The 9,947-nt window shown below is 34.8% G+C and overlaps 1 long non-coding RNA gene across 1 annotated transcript; it reads right to left on the bottom strand.

Moving 5' to 3' along the window:
- Window positions 1-1,207: 1,207 nt before the first annotated feature.
- LOC113972853 lies at window positions 1,208-6,886 on the bottom strand. The gene is made up of 2 exons (XR_003536037.1): window positions 6,801-6,886; window positions 1,208-1,360 (listed from the first exon to the last, which is right to left on the bottom strand). It is a non-coding gene; the product is annotated as an uncharacterized LOC113972853 (long non-coding RNA).
- Between the last annotated feature and the right edge of the window lie 3,061 nt (window positions 6,887-9,947).

Here is a 9,947-nt window from a genome sequence, read left to right as displayed (position 1 = left end):
ATGACATTAATTGATCCAGACTAACTGCCTTCTGCCAAACTTCAGTTTGAGAGATAGTGCGTTGTTTATTTATTAATTTACTACAAAACATCAGAAATGCCCAGCGGGCTACCAAAAACAATGATCAATCATATCTAATCCTAGATTATGAAGTTGATTTTATAACCCTCCCTTCCTTCTCTCATCTACTTTTATTTAATTTCTTGAACGAGCCACAGTGTGGGGACTGCCTGGAACACCTCTATACAAACACATATAAAGTGTTTCCACCTTTCAGTGCATCTTCTGATCTCAGCTACAGACCCAAACATGTTTCAGACATACCCAGGACAGCATTTTGGGAAAGAACAGGCAAAATGCTGCTTCCATATATCCCATTTTTTTCCAATATCTCAGTTTTCAATCTAGAAGGGCTGTAGCTGCTAAAGAAGAAAAAAACCTCATCAGCTGATCTTCTAAGCTAAAATTCTACTTATCCCAATCCTCCCCAAAAGTTTTTTAATCTATTTTTAAGACCTTAGGGTAGAGGATTATTTGAAATATGCTGATAAAGAGGTTGTGAACACTATGACATAATATGAAGATTTATATTTTTTTACATGGTATCTCCAAATCACCTCCTAGATCTCCCAGACTACTTATATCAGATGAATGAAAAACTGAGAAATTTATGGGTTAAAATGACTATGACAGATTTTTAGTCATGTATCCATCTGACTAGTTAATGATAATCTAAGTAACTGAACTGAATTCTCACTGCTAATTTTTGCATATTCTAAATGATGATACAAGTGACTAATAATAAGTCAGATAGAAAAGCAGAAGATAGCCTTTATATCAGGATTTAACTTGATTGGGACAGGGTACTATATAATTTTGGATCTATTACTGAAAACTTTTGAGTCATGATTCTAACCAATACAGTATCCATACCTATATATATTTCAAATATGTATGAAATTACTTATTTAAACAGATAAAGATAGGGAGATTAGACGAAAATGATGGAAAAGAGGGTAAAGGTTTTCATGGTTTACAGATAAATTACCAATAGAACATGTAAGTGCTAAAGGTACCTGTTTTAGAAAAACTGTATCATAAAGATACATGTTTTGTAATTGAATTTTGAGCGTGATAGAAACCTTAATACATGACTATTAGATGAGCCACAGCAGGAACATGTATAAAAGAAGTCCTTATGTCAATGCATTTTGTCTTCTTTTATTGCAAGATTAATACTCCTTTATTTAGGCTAATTATGAGTCTTTTTTAAAGGTGACTAGTTTTTTTCCTTGTCCCCTCAAAAAGCTGTTTCAAAATCTTGCTTCTTTGATGGTTAGAAATTTCCTTCCAATGTCTTCTGGTGAAAAAAAATATAAAAAGAAAAAAACTTTAGAATTGTATAGATGTGTAGCTTAACCTAGAATATAGCAATGCAACAATTGCTTCTTTTTCTTGGGTGAAGTAGGAAAAAAATGTCTCCAGAATATTTCTCTGTTGCATAGAATTTCAGATGCAGTTGCACAAAATGAACTCATTAAACAGAAGTAGATATGATGTGGTCAAACCTGAAAAGGTAAGTCGATTCAACATTCTGACCGAATGAAACAAAATGGAATTAGGGTGAACTTCAGTAGCAAGATGCTGAATGTGACTATGTTAAATACACTGTTTGAAGAAACTTGTCCATGACATATAGTGTAAAAGGCAAATCTAAACATCAGTAAATATTTTGTAGAGATCAATAAAGTTTGCTGATAAATAGTGAGAAGTGGTTTCATTTGAAATGTTCCAGCAAGTCTTAAGAGCTGAAATATTCCTCTGTGAACATACCTACATGTATGTATGTATACAGAGAGAATTCACAGCATATCTGACATAGATGACATGGCATAGTATATAAATAAACACTCATGTCTGCAGTAGACTTGTTTACATGTGGCACCCAAAGTGTACAGAGAACAGAGCAGTAAGCTCAGTGCCCATCAGTATCCTATGCTACACAACTCACATACATTTAATTATTGAGCCTTTGACTGACTAAGATGTATATTAACAGTCTACCAATTCATGTCCTAGTGTGTCTTATTCTAGTCTGTATATGCAATAAATTTTTATTTTTAAATCATCTTCTATTCAAAAAACAATGATATAAAATGAACACTTTATAGAGGAAAAAGTATGACATGAACATCACTGTACACTTATCTGTGGCTGCAACCCTGAGCTTTTATAGGCATATACTCAATTTTATTACATTATATGTCTTATTTTTGGCTCTTATTGTGAATTTTGTATCAGTTGTCTTTTGAGACAAAAAAAGGCTTTCAAAAAAACTATTTTCCAAAAAACCCCCAATCTTTTTTGTGCCAGAAAATCAAATACACATACCTGGTACTTTATGCATGTGATACCATTGCAGTATTTTTGTGGACACTTTACTCACGCTTTGGACTTTCATATCTCCACAACTCTGATAATACACCTGATGCAGATGCTGTTTACTCATTTCAGCAACCTATTAAGGAAAAAAATCCTAGTGCATCACTGCAGCAATAATGTTTCTGGGGAGTTTGAGTAGTGGATGATAAGCAGAATGAGACACCTAAAACTCTACCTCAAGGACAAAAAGCAGCATCTCTGATTTCAGGATAGCTTAGTGTTTAGCTGAAAAATTCTTCTTCCCCAGCCTTTTTTTTTAACTGAGAATGAACATGATCAATTTGTGCAGTAGAAAGGATGGAAAAGGGAATAATTTCTTAAACATCCTGGTTACAGTTTTACTGCTCATCTAAGTTAAAGAACCTGATTTTGTATAGTCTAAGCAAAGTTTTATTTGCCTAAAGACTATGACGGACTATGCTTTATTTTCCATGGATCTACTGATATCTTTGAGTAATGTTGATATAGCCTATTTTTGCAAAAGTTTCACAGAGTGATGAGGAATTGTTTCTGTTAGCATAATTTCTTAGCATCCCTTTTTCTTGGTTTTGGCTCAACATTGGTCTTACATCAGGGCAATCAATGACTGCAGATTGCTTCGGAAAACAGAAAATAGCTGCATTGCTGGCACCAGCATCCTCCTTCAAGGAGGCCCTTTAAGAAGTGAGACCAATGGCTTTAAAATATAAAACTTTGGACCTTTAGAGAACAAATGAGTCAGTTTAAATATTCTGCATATGTAACTCAGGGTATGAAATGGATCACCAACGATGGAGACTGCAGTTGTCTGTCCTAATTATGGTATTTAAATGCATTCTCTTTCATGGCCCTATTTTTACAAATTTACAGATTTTCAAATTTGTAAGAATTGATAAGTTATCAGCCTTTAGCAAACCATCAATGCATTCATGTTTCTCTCAATTATACATAATTTTTTCTTTCTAAATCCCCTGTGTTTTATTTGAGAGTTGCCTTATTTATTGTGAGCCAATAATACATTGAATTCTGTGTGCACTGGCATATTATCTTGTTGAACCATCCAATTAAATATGATAATGTTGAATACACTGACATAGTTAAACACTCAGGTGAATGAGCAATTCACTGTGAAGTGCAGAAATATTTAAAGTCATCTGTGTGCCTTCAAGCAATCTGTTTTATGTAAGAGAACACTTCAGGAGTCAGAGAATGATATGTCTTAAAAGACAAAAATAATTCAACTTTCAAAGCATAAACTGCATGGCTGAAACCTATAGCTTTTCAGAAGATTGAAACCCCAAATAAAGAAGTGAAGCACACTATTTTATTGTCCGAATAATAGGCACAAAAGTAACGCATTACAGTCAACTTGAAATCATAACATGAATTAGCAGCAATATTTTGGCCTCTGGATTATTTTATTTTCATTCTGGAATAAAGAATCACATTTATCTGACGTGAATATATATTTCTGGAGAATACCCCACTGCAGAGGGCTGAGAGGTTTTCTGTGAGATTATGTAAAGTAAATATGTCCTGAGGTGAAACTTTTGCATCTAAACTAATGTAATTGTCCATTGAAGAATGTACCTGTGAAACTTAATGAGAAACTAGTGTTACATGCTCAGTACATGGAGTTTCAAAAGTCTATAACTAAATCACATTGAAACCAATTTTCTCCAGAACACTCAAAAGCACTTCTCCTTAGTGCTGTTTTCCTGCCAAATTTAAACTTTCATCCCCAGCTGTTTTGGCTGTAGAATGATTATAAAAAAATGTGATGATAATTGTTTACCATCAAGAGTGTCTTTCCTCAATTTTTCAGTACTTGAAAAACCTAAATTTTTTCCCCTTCAAACTTTGGAAAAGAATTAAGAAAAACTACAGGCAAAGTCAAACAAATAAAAAAAAAACCTGAAAAAAAGCCCAACGCATATTGGCCAAAAGTAGAAGTTTGAAAACTTCAGTCTGAGTTGAAAGGTTCAAGAATTATTGAATACTGATGTCATCAGGTTAGACTACAAGCCATTATTCAATTTGATACTCAGCTATTACTTCTACTGCTATTGATTATTTTACTACTGGAGGAGTGCTGGATTGAATTCAATTGGCAGATGGTCACTAGGCATTCCAGTTGGAATGAAACCAAAACCACTGGCTCCCCAGTTTTTTTCACAACTTGTAAGGTATCCCAAAGATCTTACAAAGACCTTATTTAAAAATGGGACGTGGGTTTTAGTTTCACTTAAAACTGTGGGAAAAAAATATTCACATTTAACTCTCAAAAAGGATTTACTTAATGGTGCAAGGTCTGTGGTTATTTTATGGATTTTCTGAGAAGCAAAGGAAATCTGTAGTTTTAACATAAAATATGAAAGGAAACATGGTGTTTGTAAATAGATACTGTTGAAATGCTTCATCCAAGTCTCATATTCATAATGAAACCTTTGGTGATATAGGAACCTATGCAAGAAACATCAGCTGAGATGAAAACATTAAGTTATTACTCATCTGTTTGCCATACCATGTCATTTTTTCTCTAGAGGACATTTTCCAACATCTTACATATAGGATAAGAGATCTTTATGTTCATCCAGCATTTCAAGGCAAACTCAAAAAAGAGAAACAGTTTAGTCTTAGCACATAGTTTCCAAGACTCTAAAAGCAGATGAATTTATTTTCCTAACCTTTCTGTGTTTGTAATGGAAAACAACTTTTCTGCTACTATAATATAATCCATTTTTTGACCATTTGGCCATGTATTAACATTTTTCTGACACTGGAGACCTTTCTCCACTCCTTATTCAACAGTCCTTGTTCCTGTACAATCTATTTTAGTAATGCAAAACCTGTAAGGAACTTGGGGCTAAGCATTTGCAGTTGCTTTAGTTTGAAGGTTGTACTAATCTCCGGGAATATGCTGACATCATTCACTTCAGATATAACCCCTGCATAAGTATGATGGAAAAAGGTTTCACATAAATACATGTTGAAAAGAGAAAACAAGTTTTCAAAAAATCTTGGGAGGAGAATGCATTCTGAAGGTGTTGAGAGGGAAAAAAAGAAACAAGTTAACTGAAACATTGCATAACTAAATGACTCATACAATAGAGATCATGTCAACAAAGGCTATGCTTGTAAAATTAAAAGCTATTCCAATTCATGTTCACTTAACTAAGATTATGCAAAGTGTACCATTAAAGCATTTTCTATTGTGGTCTATAATTTATAATGTCATAATGCCCAGGAGTCCTAGTCACATAGTAAAGCACCACTGTGCACCTCGTTGTGCAGCAGGGAAAGAAACTGTATTTTAACACTGATAAATGTATGCTCTTGAAGTATGGACAGACACTAACCAATTAAAGCACGCAAACTTTTAGGAGAGGTGTATTGGGCAACCACCTCACATAGGAACCTAGGAATTACTATATTTAACCAAATCAAGAGTACACTAGTTTGCTTCCGAAAATAGTGCTACATGACCTAGCAAATGGTATAAGAATCAAAAACCAAAGCTCTCCAAATTTAAGAAATTAATAACTATGCAATTTTCCATACAGTCATATTATTTCCATATTTATTTAGTCTGACCTCCTGTCAATACTTTGACATTAGTACATTCAGTTCTCTGCTGTTATTTTACCTATTGTTCCTTTTTTTGTTATTTGTTTACATGTATAACATTCATGTTTAATGTCTTAGGCTTCAGAGCCTGCTAGCACTCAGGCTAACTGCACATCCTAGGAAAGGGTTGAACAGGATATGCAGATGAATGAACAAGAGCCATAGAGAGAGATTTAATCGATGGGCCGTAGTTTCATTAGTTTACCACTGAAGGAGGGGCATAGTAAACTACAGCTAATGGCAATATGCCAAGCATTTGTTTGGAGTCTGGTGCCAGATTAGAAGTTCCTGCCTTGGTAGACCTGTGATCAGTCTCTGTGAGCTACCCCTTTAGTTTTCAGCTTAAATTTGCATTCTTATGCCATTTTCACACAAAGAAGGTTACCACAGATGGATTCCAGATCTTCTTTTTTCCATGTCACTTCAGACCAGCTAGCAGTAATAGAGAAGGAATTTTTTCTGATCCCTAAATTAATGCTTAGGCAGACCTACAACACCACATAAGAGTGAAAGAATGAGAGAGAAATTCTACTGCGATTTTTGGTTATTAATTTCTTAATCCTAAGATTTGTGTAACCACTTAAAAATATTTCAGCCACATAGAGCAGTGTGTGCAGTTTTGGGCCCCACAGCACAGGAAAGACATTAAGGTTCTGGAGTACTTGTCCCATGCAAAACAACTAAGAGAGCTCAACTTGTCCATTGTGGGGAATACGTAGTTTCAGCAGCCCTACCAGCAGCCCATGGTGTACCTATTGGGTAGTAATCAAGAAGACTAATCCAGGTTCTTCACAGTAGCACATTGATTGGAAGATGAGAGGCAAGGACCTAAACTGGAACAAAAGAAGAGATAAGGAAAAGCATTTTCACCATGAATACAGTAAAGTAATAAAATAAGCTGCCTGGAAAGCAGCCTCCAAGCTCCATCCTTGGACGTTTTCATGATATGGTGAGACACAACCAGCCTTGAGCAACCTCACTTGACATCAGAGTTGGCCCTGCTGTGAGCTATAGGTTGGGCTAGAACCCTCCTGAGGTCTCTTCCAAACTGAATTTTCCTACAGTGCTCTGACCCTAAATGAGTATTTGAAGCATGTACCCATACTAACAATCCAACTGAAAACTGGCACAACACAGATCTTACTCAATATTTGACCCTAAAGAGCCAAACAGCATAGGATAATAAAAGTAGGCAATACAGGCCAAAAATTTTTTATATTTTATATATATTTTTTTTTTTAAATAATGACACTGCTTCAGAAAGGAATTGTGCTAGGCATAGGGATAGGCTAGACAGACACAGCTATGCTGTATTCCTTCATAGCACCTAACTGTGCTTTTAGATATAGTAGATTCTTTAGAGCTGCTTCTGTTGTCTTTGACACACTGCTTTGACACATTGGTCAGTGTAGGTACATCTGAAAAAATAATGAGATTTTTGAAGTGTAAATGCCTATTAGTCACCCAGTGCTCTTGGAATTTCAAGGAGCAGCATACCCAAAAATCTGCATCTTGGCCCTCTGAGAGACTAAGTGGTCTTATGCTTCCAAATCATTTAGGCTGTCATGAGAACAACACTATTAGACTTTCAGATAAAAAGTTTCTACAACATATTAAAATTCAGCATGCTGCATTATAAGTTTAGTAAATATGATGATGAGTATATAAATTCATTAAAAAAAAAGTTTGTTTAAAGTTCATTAAGGATTTAAAATGAAAGAAAGCATTGTGTTTCTGTTGTAGTGCCAATCATTTATTTTTGGTGCTGTAGAATATTGTATAAAATATATTTTCAAGAATGGCTATTTGGACTTGATCTTCCTCACTGGAACTTCAGAAAGGACCAACTTCCTGCCTGATGATGATTAGCACAGAATATAGTTTGCTGTTTTATGAGAAACCTTTATTGCATCTTATACAGACTGTTTTTCGGTCTATTGCAAGCAACTATTGTCTATCAAAACCAAGGCAGACGTAACATGGAAGGACTCAGAATTAACTCCAAGGTATGCAAATACATTTTTATAGAAAACAGTTTTCAGCTTTTTTTTTTTTTTGTATTTCACCTCTCTCTCTCTCTTTTTTTAGTTTTGGTGTTTTGTTTTTTTTTTTTTTTTTACTCCATACTGCAGTGTTGGCTCATGGATAGCTAGATGCAAAATGAGACTGACATGTTGGACACATGGATATCAAGGATGTGGTTTCCGTAGCAACAGTAACCACATAAAAGGTCTCAGAACTTACTCATGGGACATTTCAGTTTTTCATATAAAATGAATACTGGTGGTGAATATGATTGGTTCAATAGTACAGTGAAAGTATCACAGAACTGTAATATAATAAAGTATTCAACTCTTCTATTTTCTGAAACAAGATATCACACAAGAATATTATCTTTATATCATGGAGAAGAGAAACTTGAGGACATGAGAGGCATTAAATCCAGCAGAATTTTGCTGATTCAAAAAGTCTGTAATTATTTACCGTTAGTTTTACCTAAGATTACAAATATATGATCTATATCAGCAAGAAGTGAAACTGCATCAAAATCTACATACAATCAGACTGACTCAGATTAAAGCATAGCACAAAAACTGTGTGTATCTCAAAATTTTGGTCTAGAATTTTTTCAGTATTTTGCAGCATTTAGGGTTTACTTTATCTATAAATACAGCAAACAGATTTGCTAAAGACAAAACTGTTGATAGAAGAGTCATGTAGTAGGGTTAAAGAGAAGGAGCACAGTTCTAGACTGAGATCTGCCACTGCGAGGAAAATTTGGAAGAAAAGGTATTTTAATTATGTGATGTAACACTGAATAAATTTGCAAAGTTCATTGAGAAATTCCAGAACCACATTGCAGAAAGGCAAAAGGATGTGCAAAAAGTATTTTTTTTTTCTGGTCTACCACTTTGCACCTTCTGTGGCCTGCATATTCCCATTTCCCACACTCTGCCTAATACGTCTGTATCTCAACAAGATATGGTGACTTCCAGGAAGTCTGAAGAGGTAAGTAAAAAAAAGTAGAATTCTTTCTACATGTTCTTTGACCTTCAATTTTACTTTTTTGGCAGCAGAACAGACTGAAGAGGAACATAACTAAAATGTTGCCGTTGTCCTGAACAGAAAGTTGAATTATCTTCACTTTGCATTCACTTAGATCAAGCAAGGATATTGCAAGCAGTGTGAAGATGTAGGCCAGGGAAAACCGTACTTAAATCAGGAGATGTCAGGAGATTAGTTTATATAAAAAGCATAAAGCTGCCAATCACTTAAGCCTTTTGAATATTAGTCTATCTGCAAGGGTGGAAGAATCTTTTCAGTACAAAGGCAAAGTCTTGTAGCAATAGATAAGTGGTTCAAAACAAAGGAAACCTCCTTGAACAACTAAGGGATGAGAAGCAGATGAAAGCTTTCTTCAAGACTAAAAAGTTTTGAACAACATGTGGAGCATCCTGTTGACATTCAAATCTGTTCTTTTTGTCCTCTAAAGGATGTGTTCTTCTCAAAGCCAAGATATTCTGTTTCAGTTCAGCTATTCTCATTGTTTCTAGTCAAATGATTTAAAATATTACTATGGTACTTTTGGAACAAATGTTGTAAATAGTGATAATAACAGATCTTGCATTACACTGTTCAAACAGTACTTCGTGAAAGGAATAATTCTTATTAATTGTATTAACAGATATGGAAAGGCATGGAAGACGTGACCGGGTCAAAAAGACCTACGAGCCCATCTGCAAAGCAAGGACTAGAAGAGAGATCTCCAGAGCTTATGAGTTCTTCTACATCCACTGGCAAGCATGACTCCTGATAAACCTGAGGAAAGCTAAATATTTCCTTCCCTCCTGACACCTCTTTTCCCATCATGTTTCCAGAGTTCTTGGATTCAGGCTATC

Source organism: Neopelma chrysocephalum, unplaced genomic scaffold (genome assembly GCF_003984885.1).
Source record: "Neopelma chrysocephalum unplaced genomic scaffold, ASM398488v2 Primary Assembly neopelma1_23b, whole genome shotgun sequence".
In the NCBI taxonomy this organism is placed as follows: domain Eukaryota; kingdom Metazoa; phylum Chordata; class Aves; order Passeriformes; family Pipridae; genus Neopelma; species Neopelma chrysocephalum.
The sequence above is the reverse complement of the archived record's forward strand: the minus strand, read 5'-3'. Positions and strand labels throughout refer to the sequence as shown.